Raw genomic sequence first — 15830 nt, 5'->3', positions numbered from 1 at the left:
TCTGTGCCAGTTTCTTGGCGACATGAGGAAACTAAGACTATGGAGGTGGGAGGTAGGGACAAAGAACATGCAAAACCACCTCCTACTACAATGGACCCTCGACTTACAGACGGCTCGACTTTCAGACTTTTCGAGTTACAGACTTCTCTGGCCGCAAAATTTAGGTTCGACTTGCAGCCGGAGAATCGACCTACAGACCAGAAAAAAACCAAAATGGAACAAAAACGGCCGGTTACGGGATTAATCGGTTTTCAATGCATTGTAGGTCAATGGAGCCCCGAGCTACAGACTTTTCAACCTGCAGCCACCATTCCAATACGGATTAATTCCGTAAGTCGAGGGTCCACTGTAGTCGGGTCATTTGGTCTAGGATTGTCTCGGCTGTCCAGCAGCAATTTCTCTGGCATGGCATTTTCCTGGGGCTGCTGGGCATTGTATGTTGGATGAGCTTCATGTAAAAAAATATATACCTTAAACTGAATTATGCCCTTCCTGTTCTGTGAATGATTCACAAGTTCTTTCCTGTTCCTCTGCAACTCCAGAGTGGTTCCTTGGCTTATAACAGGAAACCCTGACCCTTCTGGGTTGATAGCCTTATTTATTATAAGTAAACAGTGTGGAAATACCTACTACTGTTCTACTTTTAGGCTTGCCAGCTGTTCCATATTGGGTTTTGTTTTGAGGAGCCGTCAAGTAAATTCTGACCTCCAGGGATGTGAAAGATTCAATGCATAGGTTTAACACAGCCACGCCGGCAGGGATTTTCCATGGCTGAGCAAGGATTTGAACCCAGGTCTAATCTGATACTTTTATCTGCTACACCACCCTGGTCCTCATTGCCCATTTAGTGATTTACATTCAGTAAGGAATAATACTTTGAATTAAGGAATAAAAGACAGTTTGACTGGGGGAGGGCATGTGTCTGAGCAATATTGGCTTAGGCAACATGGTAAGGCTGCTTACCAGCTGCTTTTTCTGTTCTCTAAATTATTAGGCTTTCCCATGATTCCTATACTTCTACTACTAACAATTAAATTTATCAGATAGGGTTTTCCCATACATCCCACTAGTGCAGTGGTTCCCCACTTTGGGTAGCCCCGGTGTTTCTTGGACTGCAGTTCCCAGAAGCCTTCACCACTACACTGTGCTGGCCAGGATTTCTGGGAGTTGAAGTCCAAGAACATCTGGGTTGCCCATGGTTGGGAATCCCTGCATTAGTGGATCTCTCATATTTTTTATCCAAAGTACTAGAATTCCATACAGCAAAATGGACTAGAACCCTATTCAACAGACCAGAACCATATACAGTATAGGAAAATGATGGGAGCAAGGTGGTGGTAGTTTGCTTTTGAGCCTTTTCTTCCAATTAAAATGCTGTTATTGGCAGGTACATTTTTAATGTTTGTCTATCCACGGGTGGGTAACCTGTGGCTCTCTGCAAGTTACCAAAAGTTCAGACCTCATAATATCATTGGTCATACTGGCTAAAACTGATGAGAGTTTGTCCAGCCATAAATTCTCCATTGTTGCTACAATTTAAGCTGGGCCTTTAGCAGCTACGTTCACCATATTATGGGAGGGGGGCATCCAGCATTTGTGGTCCAACAAGGTAATTTAGCCAACCTCTGCTCTTTTTATTTATTTGTTTAATATGTGTCTGTACATTGTAAGCTTAGGATTGACTAGAAATATCTCTGCTGCACTTGTAGGAAGGATTAATGGACTTCTCCAGCTGGACAGTGTTCTTTGTCTGGGACCGGACCTGATCTTTAATCCAGAAAATTACCAAGAAAAGGATGTTAAACTCATCTGTTCGTCTGTCTGACCTGAAGTTGCTTGTACCCTGTCTTCAGCACTTTTTGTATAAAGTTTGCTTTAATACTTTTCAAAAATTTGTTTTTTTTTTCAAAAGCATTGTCTCTGGTTTTTAAAAAAAATTTAAGCTGAAGAGAGAGCCGCTGCTTCCCTCTCTCAACCTGCCAGAGCTCCTGTTTTAAAAGTGCTGCATAGGAGCCAGAAATTCAGTGGGTTCAGATCTGCACATAGGAGAGAGGCCATGATGGGAAAAACTGCATCTGTCAAATTTCTCATTGCCATAAAGCTGTGGAAGCCACACAAGCCACATTGTAGGACTGAGAAACATGGTTGGGACAGGGTACAGTGATGCCTCGCTTGACGACATTTGTTCCAGCGAAATCGCTGTAGAGCGAAAACATCATAAAGCGAAATTAAAAAGCCCATTGAAACGCATTGAAAACCGTTCAATGCATTCCAATGGTCTGAATAACTCACTGTCCAGTGAAGATCCTCCATGGGGCAGCCATATTCGGTGCCTATATAGCAAGGAATCAGCCCAAAAACACAGTGGGGAGCCATTTTGAGCAGCCGGTGGCCATTTTGAAAACCTGACGATCAGCTGTTTTGATCGTCGTAATGCGAAGAATCGTTTCCCGAAGCAGGGAACCGATCGTCGCAAAGCAAAAAACCCCCATTAAAACATCATTTTGTGATTGCAAAAACATAGTTGTGAAGCGGATTAGTCATTATACGGGGTAATCGTTAAGCAAGGCATGACTGAACAGAGACAGAGGTGGCTGTGAAGAAGCCCTGGCAAGTTCTCTAGCAAAGGATCAGCGATTCCAGAGCCGAAGGAGATGGAACCCCCAACCCATAGAAAAATGAGTACAAAGAAAACTAAACTATTTTATTTATATAGACAAGTGTATATGGGGCTTGCAGTATGGGAGTGGTTATGCTGGAGGGGATGCTGGTGCTGCTGGTCCTGGAGGTGGTCCTGGTGGCACTGCTGGAGGTGGTGCTGGAGATGAGGCTGCTGGTAGTACTGGAGGTGCCTCTGGAGCTGGTGCTGGTGCGGGCATCGGCCCTCCTGCTGCTGCTGCTACTGGTGGTGCCGGTGCCTGTTCTGGTGGCACTGCAGGAGCTGGAATTGATTCTGGTGCTGGTGGAGGGGCTGATCCTGGTGCCGGTGCTGGTCCTGGTCCCAGTGGCGGGGCTGGGGCTGGAGCTGGTGGGGGGGCTGCTCCTGGGGCTGAGGCCGGGGCTGGTGTCAGAGCTGGTGGTGGCACTGGTTCTGGAACTGGGGCTGGTGGTGGCCCTGGTGCCAGCCCCAGTGGTGGCCCTGTTTCTGGTGCCAGTGTTGCCATCGGTACTGGTGGAGTGATTTCCATTGGCTGTATGGGTTCAGAACTGGATTCTGGGGTAATCTGCTGACTCCGCAATGTATACAACTCGTCTGATTCTGGGCTTAAGGCTGCTGCTGGTCCGAAGCTTCTCGATGACCGGTTTGGGTACTCTGGCACGTATATGGCAGCCTCGCTTTCTTCCCCCAAAAGTTTGGTCATGATGTCAGATGTTTCGCTCTCGCTCAATTCCTTTCTTCGGAATTCTCTAAATTTACTGGGGGAGGTTGGACAGAAACATCTCAGAATATGGGAGGGAACAAGAAGGGATGTCCCTCCCTAATGTGGCCCTAGTCCCAAGCAGAGCTTGGACAACGATCGTTTTTTGTTTTTTAAATCGTGACTTCTAGAAACCTAGCAAAAGTTGCTTTTGTGAAACCCCTTGCTCACATGACTGCTGCCAATTCCAGCTGAAGAGAGTCATAACCTAGAAAACTAACTTTTCCAAAGCAACCTCACACTCACAGATTATATGCAGGTATATGAGGAAAGTGGAAACAGCGTTATAAATGTTGGAAATCATAATATAGTGAGCTTCTCCCTCACTATACTGACCTCTGTACCGACATAAGTGCCTTGTCATTCCTGGGGGGGGGGAAGCAGATATTAATCTAAACCCCACCCACCCAAGCTGCTATTTGGTTTACTGCTGCTTACACCCTTCAAACATGTCCATTTTTATCTGCTCCATCATTTGCGCTCAATTTGGGCTTGGGTCTTCCTCGGTTCCTTTTTTTTGCTTCAGGGAAATGGGACAGATGATTTTATGACAGACACAAGAGCCAGCCAATTGGTGGTGGATGCAAGCCAAATATACAGGCTGACCAAGCAGCATGGTGGAGATAAGGTCGCTGTTCCAAAGCAGGACAGCTCTCCAGCCTGACTAGCATATGAAATGGCAGACAAAGAGGAAGCAGAACTACAGTATATCTATACTATAGGTCGTATCTTCTTGCTCTCAGCTCTTGGAATTGTACTGTGGTGCAGAAGCTCAGAATTCTCTTAGAGATGTCTACCTTCTCCCTCTCCCCAAACTGCATTCTCCAGGATTCCCAAGGACAAAGGGTCAATTATTAGATAAGCCCAGAATAAAATAAGAGGAAAAGAGGGGAAAAAATGCTTCTACACTACAGTTCACAAAACATCTACAACTCTGTTGGCAATTGGTTTCATCCCACTGTTTTCCTGTGTTCTCTTGTATTTTAACAATTGTTGGACAGAGTCTTGTTGTTTCTGTGATTTATGTCATTGCACGCCCGCAAGTGTAAATGCCAATAGGATTCTGGCTAAGATTTGGCAATGGGGTGAATAAAACACAATTACAGTACCCACCGGACCAATGTAGGCACACAATGCATTATTGCATTTTTGAAGGCTTATATGTCTTTAATTAAAAGTTCCCTGTTTGTCTGCTTGGGGATTCATCAGACCTGGTCACTGTCACAGTAGGATTAGCACATTACTTTGGGAAATGAGAAGAGTTCTTGTGAACAATAAATGGTGTCTAGTGGGGGGGAGGTGAAGCAGAGCAAGACCATAGATTACCATAGGAGGAAGGGTTCCCCATCCACCTAACATAGTAGTAACCCCTAGGTTCCCAACCTTTGTTACTCGGATGTTTTTGAACTGCAACTCCCAGAAACCCCAGCCAGCACAGTTGGTGGTGAAGGCTTCTGGGAGTTGCAGTCCAAAACTCCTGAGTAAGCCAAGGTTGAGAACCAGTGGTTTAACCAATGGGAAACGAACTTTCATAACTAGCCCTCCCAATTTCTGAAAGTAGGTGGGAATTCAGCAGTTGGGGTCTTCAGCTTCTTCACAGAACCCATTTCCCAGGGCCACATACTCAGAAGCCAAGATAGCCTTGCAGCTAGTAAAACCGTACTGTAGGCAAGTCCCACAGATCAGTCTTGAATACTGGCAATATGCCAAGCCAAGCAAAACACAGACCCTTTGTGTGTTGTGCCCTGCTAGGTGGACGAACCCCACAAAGTTTCTGCAAAATTGCTTTTTTTTTTTTTTTCAGGAGCAAAGAACTGGACACATGCCGGCCTCATACTTATTTCTGAGTGTTGAGTAGCTGGAATCCAAAGGGATTAAATGACAAATTCTACTCGGCTCCCCTGAGAATAAACTAAGGTCGTATCCAAATTTGTTGGAGGTACTCTTTGAGTGTAAAAACCGGAAGAAGAAAAAAAAACCACGACCTACCAAATGAAGAAGAGAAACATGCCCAAGAGGAACACTGCGAAAATGATTCCGCTAAGGATCCCTGCATTCTGGCGTTGTTTGGCACCTGTCCAAGAAAAGGCAGTGGGTTGACTCAGCGAAGGCTTTGTCCACGCACAGGTTAAGACCTTCATCATCAGAAGCAGTGTTACATCGAGACAAGATTGGGGGGGGGATCTTCTGCAAAGCTACGTTTTGGGAATTCTGGATGTGGGGCTCTAGGGCCCATTTTATCTCAACAGGAGTCTTGGAAGGACTATTGGACGAAGCTTCACTTTGGCCAATGTCAGGCAGTCTACCTACCGTATTTTTCGATCCATAAGACGCACCTTTCCATAAGACGCACCAATTTTTTAGGAGAAGAAAACAGGAAAATATAATCTGTTTTCTTCGCTCCATAAGATGCACAGACTTTCCACCCCCCCTGTTTTGTGGGGGGAAAGTGCGTCTTATGGTGCGAAAAATACGGTATGTAAGTGAAGTTCCCCCAGTGCCCTGAGGCACATCTGTGTTAACGGCACTGTATACGTAGGTATTGTAAGAGTGCCCCCCCAGAATAAGTGTCTCACTATTGAAAGAAACGCTGAGGCCAGGGGAGAAATTATGTAAGGGGGGGGCAAGGCAGATATAGCCAGTTGGCCTACAACCCAGCAGTCACTCAAGGGCCTTGTTTGATTAAAGTTTTTCTCACTTAACTCATGAAGGTGGTCACACTGCAGTTTATATTCGGGGTTTTGCTCCCCAGAAGTTAAGGACTGATCTGTTCAAATCATGCATTTCCAACTATACCTGTGTTTTCTAAGGTAGCCCTATGCCTGATCTTGCTTCTTTAATAGCCCTTGGTATGTAACTGTTTTGTTTTTCAATAGATGTATGCAGTGCTTTATAACAGAAATTTCAGTGCAGTTTAAAAATAATATCTCTCATTAAAGTACATGAGCTGGCTGGATAGCTCAGTGGTTTAGGTATGGCTGAGAGTTTGATTCCTCACTATGCCTTCTGCAAGCAGAGCCAGCCTGTGTGGCCTTGTGCAAGCTGCATGGTCCCAGGGCACCCCTCGAAGCAACAAATGATTTCTGAGTGTTTCTGAGTATTCTCTACTTGGAAAACTCTCGAAAAGGGTCACCATAAGTCAGAATTGACTTGACAACACATGGTTATTATATTGTACAATAACATAATTTTTGCAACCCATGGAAATTACATCATAAAACATACAACACAGTCAAGTCAGAATCCCCTCCCCAAAACAGGCTACAGGTGGTGATGGGGTTAATACCTCAACCTTTATTTCATGTTTTATAATTTAAGCATACAGTGGTGCCTTGACTTATGAATGCTCTGACCTACGAATGTTTTGAGTTACGAACAGCTCCGGATGCGGGATATTGCTTTGAGTTATGAACGGAGCTTTGACTTACAAACGAAAAAAAAACTTTCCTGCCCTTTTTTTGACCTAAGTTCATCTTAGGTCAAAAGAAGAAAAAATTAAAAAAATTTCTCCCCCTAGTGGTAGAGGATGGATTAACAGGCTTTGCATTAGTTCCTATGAACCATGCCTTGACATAAGGACAATAAATAGCCAGAACGGATTAATCGGTTTTCAATGCATTCCTATGGGAAATGCTGCTTTGACTTTCGAACGTTTTGACTTATGGCCACCATTCCAATATGGATTGATTAAGTTCGTAAGTCAAGGCACCACTGTATATGGGGGCATCCCCATAGTGGAATGATCCAGTCTACATAAGTTTATCAGCAGGAAGTTCTAATGAACATCATGGAATGGGAGAAGCAGAGACCTGTTCCTCCAAGCCAGCATTCCTTTTATTTATTGTTTACCAAATAAGCATGCATACTAGGGAGTAAGCTCGACTGATCATTGGGGAATTTACTTCTGAGTAAACATGCACAGGATAGTGCTGTTTATTAGTTCCACCTCTCTTGTGTATCTCCTTTATGGAGATTCAAGGTTCTTGGCAAGCACAGAAGAGTTTGCCACATATTATTGTCAGTGATGCACAGGGACGGTTCAATAGGTGCCTGCGACCCTTGCACAGCGACATTCCATTCGGAAGTCCTCCAGCCTTAGTGGCAGAAAGAACAACTTCTCCCCTCTCTCCAAACAACCCGTTGTTTGTACAGTATCTATATCACAGACGCCAACTCGTTTGACAGCCATTCTCCTTCCCATACTATTTACAGACTGTAACGAGGAGTAAAAAAACACCTAAGCAATGCCTTTGTCAGCACTTCGGTCAAACTACAAGCCCCAGAACCCTTTGGGAGAAGTTGGTCTAAAGCCCAGTCTGAGTCAGAGCTCAGAAATGTCATTTGTTGGACTACAACTCACAGAAGTCCCAATCCTACAATTGGGAGAAAGAAAAAATGAGGTTTCCAAGCTCTCGTGTTAAGTTGCGAGAAACTGTATGACATCCATGAAGTGGATAATGGTTTTTTTTGAAGTCAGATGCCTATAACCTATGAACAAAAACAGCAACTCATTCCCCCCCCCCCCGTAGGAAGCTACTATGCAAACCAAATGCCTTGAAATGCTGTCAGCCTTACCGTCAATAGCATGGTAGAAGCAGGTATTATTCTGAAAACAGCATTGTTTCTGCAGGCACTGCCTAGGATAGAACTTCTCTGGTTCGCCCCCGCAGGCTTTCCTACTTGAGGCATCCTGATGGCACGCTAGAACAGATAGGAACCCATTTACTTCAGCGCCCCTTCCCCCATCTCACTCACAAAAGGAAGACATGAATGAACATATTCGCCAGTTCACAATGAGCCGGGTAAGTTGGGTTGTCAGCTCAGTATAGTTTATTCCCAACTTTCTGCAATGTGATGGGCTGAACCACAACAACTCCCATCATTCCTAGCCAGCATGCAGCAGAAAGAAGGCACCGAATCCCCTCAACTTACGGCTAAGTTGGGGGAAATATTGGCCGTCCAGAATTCGTTGAACTATGACCCCTGGCTCTGCTAGTTGTGGGTAATGGGAATTGTAGTCTAACAAAATGTAGGGGGAGGCGGCGGACAGTGTGACTATACACTGGTGAAAGCCTATTTTTATGTGAAATATTTCAAATTGAGTTCCCACTGGTTTGAACAGGTGAAATCCATACAGCTGTCCAGATGAATATGAACAATTATCTTGTCGCACGAGCAAATGGGGCAGAGGCAGAAAATTGTGAAAAGAACCATCCTTAAGTCTGGTAATTTCTACTGGGACCATCCCTTCCCTTTGTCTAGTTCACTTTTTCCAAGTTGGCATAGTGCTTATCTGAATCAGCACTAGCGTTGGACGTTGGGTGGCCTGTCCCATGATACCAAGCCATTGACTTTATGTTGGCTGGGGGCTCCTGGGAGTTACATCCTAGTGACATCTGGAGGGCCCCCAATGGCCTGAAGGCTACCTGGCATGAAAGAACTCAGGAAGCTGACTTTTATGGAGTATAACTGAGGCCGCAACTATATGGTCAAATGCTGCAGAATTTGCTCCACTTATAAAATGGAGAAATTCAAAATATTTTTTATTGACCACAAGGCAAAGGCTGATTCATTCCAATCAGTTTAGCCCTTTTTGCTCCCAATACAGCATTTTTTCCCTCTGCTATTGGCAGGCAGGCTTCTACCTTTTCAAGACGGAATGATGCAAGCACACTTTTCCCCGTGGGATTAGTTGCGATGCGTTCTTGTAAAGATAGGGGGTAGGTGGGTTTATAGGTGATGCTTTGATGATGTAGGTACCTGGGGCATGATGTCAAGGAGTGGGGGACATGTCCCTACATTCTTTCCTCTCCCCTGATCGTCCTCCATTTTTTGATTTTTTTAAAAAAAAAATCGATATGTGAGATTGGCACAATATGACCCAATCACCTTATCGCTGGGTCATTGTTACGGATTTTTGGCATCACCTGGCAGGACAAAGTTCCAAACAGAGCAGTCCTAGAACAAGCTGGAATTTTCAGCATGAACACATTACTGAAACAGCGACGTCTACGTTGGCTCGGGCACGTCGTGAAAATGGCTGATGGTCGGATTCCAAAGGATCTCCTCTAGGGGGAATTAGTGCAGGGAAAGCGCCCCAGAGAGAGACCACAACTGCGATACAAGGACATCTGCAAGCGAGATCTGAAGGCCTTAGGAATAGACCTCAACAGATGGGAAAACCTGACATCTGAGCGTTCAGCCTGGAGGCAGGCAGTTCATCATGGCCTCTCCCAATTTGAAGAGACCCTTGCCCAGCAGGCCGAGGCAAAGAGGAAGTCACAAAAGCAGCAAAACCAGGGAGCCGGACAGGGGACAGACTGGATTTGTCTTCAGTGTGGAAGGGACTGTCACTCTCGAATTGGCCTTCTCAGCCACACTAGGCGCTGTTCCAAGCCCTCCATACAGAGCACGCTACCATAATCTTTCGAGACTGAAGGATGCCTAACTAACTAACATATGCCTCATAAAAAGATCGGCAGAGGCAGGACCAGAGAAAGGAAGGCAAGAAGCGGCAGCTGTGGCCTGCAATGTGAATCACATTGTGTCTAATACGAACAGTGATCTACTGAATAAATCCACAGCCTCTGCACTGAAGGGGGGGGTGCATGGGATGGAGGGAGAGGGAGTTGAATGAAAGTGTTGAGTTACCAAGGGCTGTCGCATCTCCTCTTCGCCTCCAGAGGGAGCACCCTGATTTATCTTTTTCAGAATAGGATTCTGTGGTCAGGCTTAAATTAAGAAGGGAGAGAGAAAGCCACATTTTACTTACTGAGAGGCTTAAAGAAGTTTTCTCTTGTACCTGCTGGAAGGAAAGAGGCAAAATCAGAGCTAGGAGGGAAGAAAATGAGAGAGCAACCGTCCCCTCCACAATACCTCTGCTTTGGACTACAACGTCCAGCATCCCCCATCTATCATGGCCAGTGGCTCTGCCGGCAGGGGGAATCTGGGCATTGTAGAACTAAATTTCCAAGTTAGCGCTGCCCTTCCCTCAGCCTCCGCAGTGGGGATTCCTCCGCCTACCTTCTACGACCAGCACTAGACAGAGAAGTGAAGCCAGCCTAGGCTGGCTCATATCTTTCTCCTTTCGGAGATTCTAGTTCCATGTGGGGCAAAGGCCCACAGTAGGCTCCCCACAGGAACTCCAGAGATTGACAAAGACCTTCTTCAAATGGGGTGGGAGGGGTCAGCCTGGGCTTTGAGGCTGCCCGGAGATGTGCATAGTGTCAGAATTGTCGAGAAGTGTCATAGAAGCTGTGGGTTCTAGAGCATTCAGAATAGTTCCTTAGCAACTGGGAGACTGGGGTTGAGGGGCTCAAGGCTAGGGCCCTGGCAGGCTGGCACACCAGAGAGGGAGAAAGCCTTCGGAGCAACACTGGGAAAAGGGAGGGGATTTCCCAATAAAAATGTTTTGTGTATACGTAACTCCCCATTTCCTTCCAGTTCAATACTCTATGTTGCAGCTCCAACATCTGTAGGGGCCCATACACTATTGCTTTTCCTTAGATGAGCTGGAAATTGCCGAGGGAAGGGCAAAGTCTGCCTTTCCAGAAGTTGTTGGACTGCAAGTCCCATCAACGTCCACCATGAAATAGGCTGTGTTATCAATGATGGGACCTGTTGTGACCAACATCTGGAGGAACCCAAGAAGCTCCAGGGACAGCCACTGGAAGCACTGGTGGGAAACTTGCAGCCCCTTGAAGTTGGTGGGCTACAGTTCCTATTGTCGATAAGCCTTTGCTGTGTTGGCTGGGGCTAATGGGAATTGGAGTCCAACAAGATCAAGAAGGCTGGAAGAAAAGACCTATGTACCTCAAGCAGAACCGGGCAATAGGAGGCCAGTCAGATGGAACTGGACTGTGATATAGGTCTAAGACTCCATAGCTAATGGTGAGGCATGCTGGGCAGTTATAGTCCAACAACATCTGGAAAGGCTGCACTTTGCCGACTTCTGGTTTAAAGGCAGGTTACAGTTGAGGATTCCTGAGCCATGAGTGGCAGAGGGAGAAAAACCTTTCTTAGCCTGAGGCCACGAAGAAACCACTCCTGGTCACAGAGAACAGTAAAAAGCCCATGTTTTGAGCCCCTGTGAGATTCTTTCAAACAAAAAGGGAGAAGGTAAAGACGGTTCTGAGGACAGGTTTAATGGAAAAAGGAAGAGATACGTCACTGAGCAAAAAAAATCTGGGTGATGGTGGGCCATCCACTTGCTCAATGCCTGGCCTACCTCACTGGGTTGTTTTGAAGATAAAGTGGGAACATTTGTAAAGCTCACAATCTCATACTTCTGGTTTAAGTCATGTGGAGAAACTGCCAGCCTGTGCAGGTTTGGGTGAGCAGCTTGATGCCCTCAAGATATTTTGGATTAAAACTCATTTAGTGCCATTTCTCTCCTAGAAATATCTTCCTCCAACTGTGTACACTGTTGTTTTCTTTGATCCAGAGAGATCAGGAAATTTACTTCTTTGGACCACAACTTCCAGAATCTTCCTGGCTAGAGCATTCTGGGAGTTGTAGTCCTGGGTCAAGGCTTCTGGGATTTGTAATCCCAGAAGGCAGATTTTTCAAACTTTACATTGATATACTGATCTCAATTCTCCCTCCCTCCTCCCTCTGTCTGTCTGTCTGTCCTCCTCAAAGAAAGAAAGACACACACACATACACACTCCACCTAGTCTTTCCTTTTCATCAATAAACAGGGGAATGTGTTTGTGCACCGCAGATGAGGAGAAAAGCTCTTTGCCTTCGATCCTAGCGGGAAGCTATCTTATAGATTCCTGGCTACTTGTGGCTCCACCATTCCTGGCGCCCAGAAATGTGGAAGGACAGTCTAATCAAGGGTTATTAAATGCAGGAAAAAAAACCTCGCACCCCCACCGCTATCATTTCAATGTCAGCCTCTAGCTATAAAACCTGAAGCCTTCACATTTATTGGGAACTGAGGTCACGGCTGTGCTGGCCCTGGGGAAATGATGAGAACCAGCCATGTCCTCCTCTGCTGTGCCAGCCATTGCTCCCACGTCCTCTCCTGAGATGCTCCTTAATTCACACCAGATCTGTCCCCCTCGGTCTGCCGTGGTCTCTTGCTCTAAGCCTATGAGGCAAAATTATTTTGGGGGCTGCTGTTGTAACACCCCCAGGTTTTAGCCCAAAATGTAACTCTGCCTGTGGCACCATCTAATAGAAGCACACATTCTACAATCCTGGCCTTTACAGTACATGTCACCCAGAAACCAGCCCTGCCATTAAAATCTTGCCCAGCTGTATCAATCACAGCCTGTGTTGGATTGTGGATACAGTCTTGTCTTCGGAGTCGGGAGACCTGGATTCAAATCTTCCGTTGGCTATGGAGATGGTGGTGAGGTGGCACAGGGAAACCTACTCCTTATACAGTATATCTCACATATTTGTAAAGCTTATCAGTGTTGCCGTAAGGGGGAAGTGGTTTGGTGGCAGATAACAAACACAGGGTCATAAAGGGATTTTGTTTGTGGACTTCTGCTAAGCATCTGGTTGGCGACCAAAGGTAACAGGATGCTCGGTGAGGGGCACTCGACTGAAACCAGGAAGTCTTGGATCGCTCTCAGCCTCGCTACTTGCCTCTGTAAAATGGGCGTCCTCCTTCATTACAAAACATTGCATGTCTGAAGGGAGATTAAGGCAGAGAAAGCCTACTTTTGCACCTCAAGAGGCTACATCATTATAACACTGAGGAGTTTCGTGAGGATTAGGGATAATAAGAGATTGACAAAGCTGGACCTGATATGGAGAAAGTGGAGGGAGATAAAGTTTTGTTCCTCCTTTTCCTCTGCTCTAACACTACAAATCCAGAGCAGCTCACGAAATCAATTAGCAGTAGACTCTCGAAAGGAAAAAGATGGTTTAATATATTAGTGTATAATTAACTTAAGGAATTTGCAGCCACAAAACAATATGTATCAATCTTTCCTGGCATACAAGACCATCAATGGAAGATTAAATTAATTTAAGAAGGTTGAGTCTTTCTGTATCTTAATGGAGCCTCCAGATTCAGATGGAATGCACCTGGGATTATAAACTGCTCTGGAGAGTCTATCAGCAGGAAAAAGGATACTGCTCCCATGTCCTGTTTGTGGATTTCTGCTAAGCATCTGGTTGGCGATCCAAGGTAGCAGTATGCCCAGCGAGGGGCATTCAATGTGCGATTTCAGTAAACATATTTTACCACATGCTCTAATGCCTACATGGATGGCCAGGCTCCAAATTAACACCACAGTGGGATACTGGCTATAATAATGAACTTAAATCTAATACTGGAAAATCTGTGTATTTAAACCTAGAGGGCGAAGACATGGGTTAGAATCCTCGCTCAACCAAGAAACCTTTTAGATTATCTTGGGTTACTAACAATATCCCAGGCCCCCTCACTGGATTGTTCAAAAGAGAAGAGGGTGAATCAGTGCTTGCTACTCTGGGTTCCTTAACTTGGATATAAGGAATATATAAATTTTGCAAGTAAATAATTTCTTTTGTTTGGTCAAATGAGCCATAACAATACTTTGTCGATACTAGTACAGTATCAAAATGAATTCCCCCAAACGGTACTTGCATAGGTGGTTCATATATAGATTTGCATGCAATGTTTAGACCACCCAGGTGTCAAGGGAGGAGGAAAAAAACCTTGAAAAAACCAGCCCAGTTGCACTGAGATATGTATAGAAAAATTACTGGGTTGTTACAAAGATACAAGGGGAAAGTCCCTACATATACACCTTCCACAGCTCTTTGGCGACAATCTTTTGAATGCACTGCACTTATCGGTTTTGGGCGCTAGAGGTCACCACTCCCTTAAAAGAAAAAATAAGAATAAAATAATATTCAAATTTGAATTCTGCCTAATATTGCCAGATCAAATATAAGGATCTCCCCCCCTTCCCCAACGATCCAATAGCTTTATTAGAAGCACAAAAATATTTGCATCTCGGGTAGGTTCATCAGTGACCCTAGATATTTTCTTTTCTACCCTATTAAACATGGAAGAGGAATGAGGCTCCATTATCCTTTGAATATTTCAGAGTTTCCCTTATAGAAATATAGGAGTTCTCTTTCCACAGTGCCTCTTATGTTCCTGGAAATCAAGATTGTTTATGTTTTACACACACATCATGACGCACACCCCTGTTGCCAGGGCAACTTCGATTTAGCTCACCAATGATCTCTCTAGCCTCATCTACTCCCGTCTGCTCCCCCCCACCCCCATTTCCTTAGAAATCAGAATTCTAAAATCCTCCCCAGCTCATTAAGGATTACCCCTCCTGGGGGAAGAACTTGTAGCAGCAAGAACGCTAAATTAGGGGAAGGAATGGCGGTGGGGGTAGAACATGCCCACGTAGGAGACGAGAGGTTAGATATCTAACATCTGCCCCCTCTTCTAGTCCTAACCCCAACCAGATGGTATCAGGTGACCATATCAGCAAACACTCGAGCCATGTGGTGCTGTTGATGAACGCCAGGTCGGTACAAAATAAGACTGCCCTCATCCATGATGTAATTCTGGAAGAGGGTGCTGACCTGGCGTGCATTACTGAGACCTGGGTGGGAGAGGAGGGTGGTGTTCCCCTCTCCCATCTGTGTCCGCCTGGGTACTCGGTCCAGCACCAATGTCGCTCGGAGGGTCAGGGAGGGGGAGTTGCTATAGTCTGTAGGAGTTCTATCTCTTTGACCAGGCTTCCTATCCCTTTGAGAGGAGGTCTTGAGGGCCTGTATTGTGTGTTTGGCTTACAAGACATATTAAGGATTCTGTTGGTGTACTGCCCACCCTGCTGCGTACCAACAGTCTCCCTGCCTGAGCTGACGGAGGTAGTCTTGGACCTGGTGCTGAGGTCTCCCAGGCTGTTGGTGCTGGGGACCTCAACATTCATGCCGAGGCTGCCTTGACTGGGGCGGCTCAGGACTTCATGTCCACCATGACAACCATGGGGCTGTCTCAATGTGGCATCGGCCCGACACTTGAGAAGGGCCATACCTTGGACCTGGTTTTCTCAAAGATGTGGAGGGACTGGTTGTGACATCATTGTCATGGTCAGACCACTTCCTGGTCAAGTTTAGTATACAGTATTAGCTTCTTCTCCTCTCTGCAAGGGAAGGGAATTTATTAAGATGATCCGCCCTCCAAGACTAATGAATCCAGATGTTTTCCTGAATGCTCTGGGGGATTATCCTTCTGATATGGTTGGCGCTCCTGTTGAAGCTCAGGTCACCCTATGGAATAGGGAGATGACCTGGGCAGTTGACACGATTGCGCCTAAGCGCCCTCTCCTTGCACACAGAGCCCAGACAGCTCCTTGGTATACTTCTGAACTGCGGGTGATGAAGCGAGAGGGGAGACGGCTGGAGCGCAGGGGGAGGAAATCCCGCTGGGAGTCCAATCGA

At 45.8% G+C, this 15830-nt stretch overlaps 2 protein-coding genes and 1 long non-coding RNA gene across 4 annotated transcripts in view; 2 read left to right on the top strand and 1 right to left on the bottom strand.

Moving 5' to 3' along the window:
* Positions 1-15830, top strand: part of TMEM238 (transmembrane protein 238) — a 196677-nt gene that overhangs the window by 12757 nt on the left and 168090 nt on the right. Inside the window, exon 2 of one of the 2 annotated variants that reach the window (XR_013537150.1) lies at positions 1710-2614. The gene's annotated coding sequence lies outside the window, so the exon portion shown is untranslated. Of the gene's footprint in view, positions 1-1709; positions 2615-5223; positions 6126-15830 lie in introns of those variants that run through there. The other variant, XM_020798762.3, reaches the window with a different exon arrangement.
* Positions 2684-10227, bottom strand: LOC140701314 (uncharacterized). The gene is made up of 4 exons (XR_012080257.2): positions 10192-10227; positions 7995-8120; positions 5409-5493; positions 2684-3417 (listed from the first exon to the last, which is right to left on the bottom strand). It is a non-coding gene; the product is annotated as an uncharacterized LOC140701314 (long non-coding RNA).
* The window catches only part of IL11 (interleukin 11), a 72144-nt gene continuing 64319 nt past the window's right edge, over positions 8006-15830 (top strand). The window contains exon 1 of the mRNA XM_078377063.1: positions 8006-8221. The gene's annotated coding sequence lies outside the window, so the exon portion shown is untranslated. The remainder of the gene's footprint in view (positions 8222-15830) is intronic.

This window comes from Pogona vitticeps, chromosome 6, assembly GCF_051106095.1.
Source record: "Pogona vitticeps strain Pit_001003342236 chromosome 6, PviZW2.1, whole genome shotgun sequence".
Classification (NCBI taxonomy): Eukaryota; Metazoa; Chordata; class Lepidosauria; order Squamata; family Agamidae; genus Pogona; species Pogona vitticeps.
This window is presented reverse-complemented; position numbering and strand designations above follow the sequence as displayed.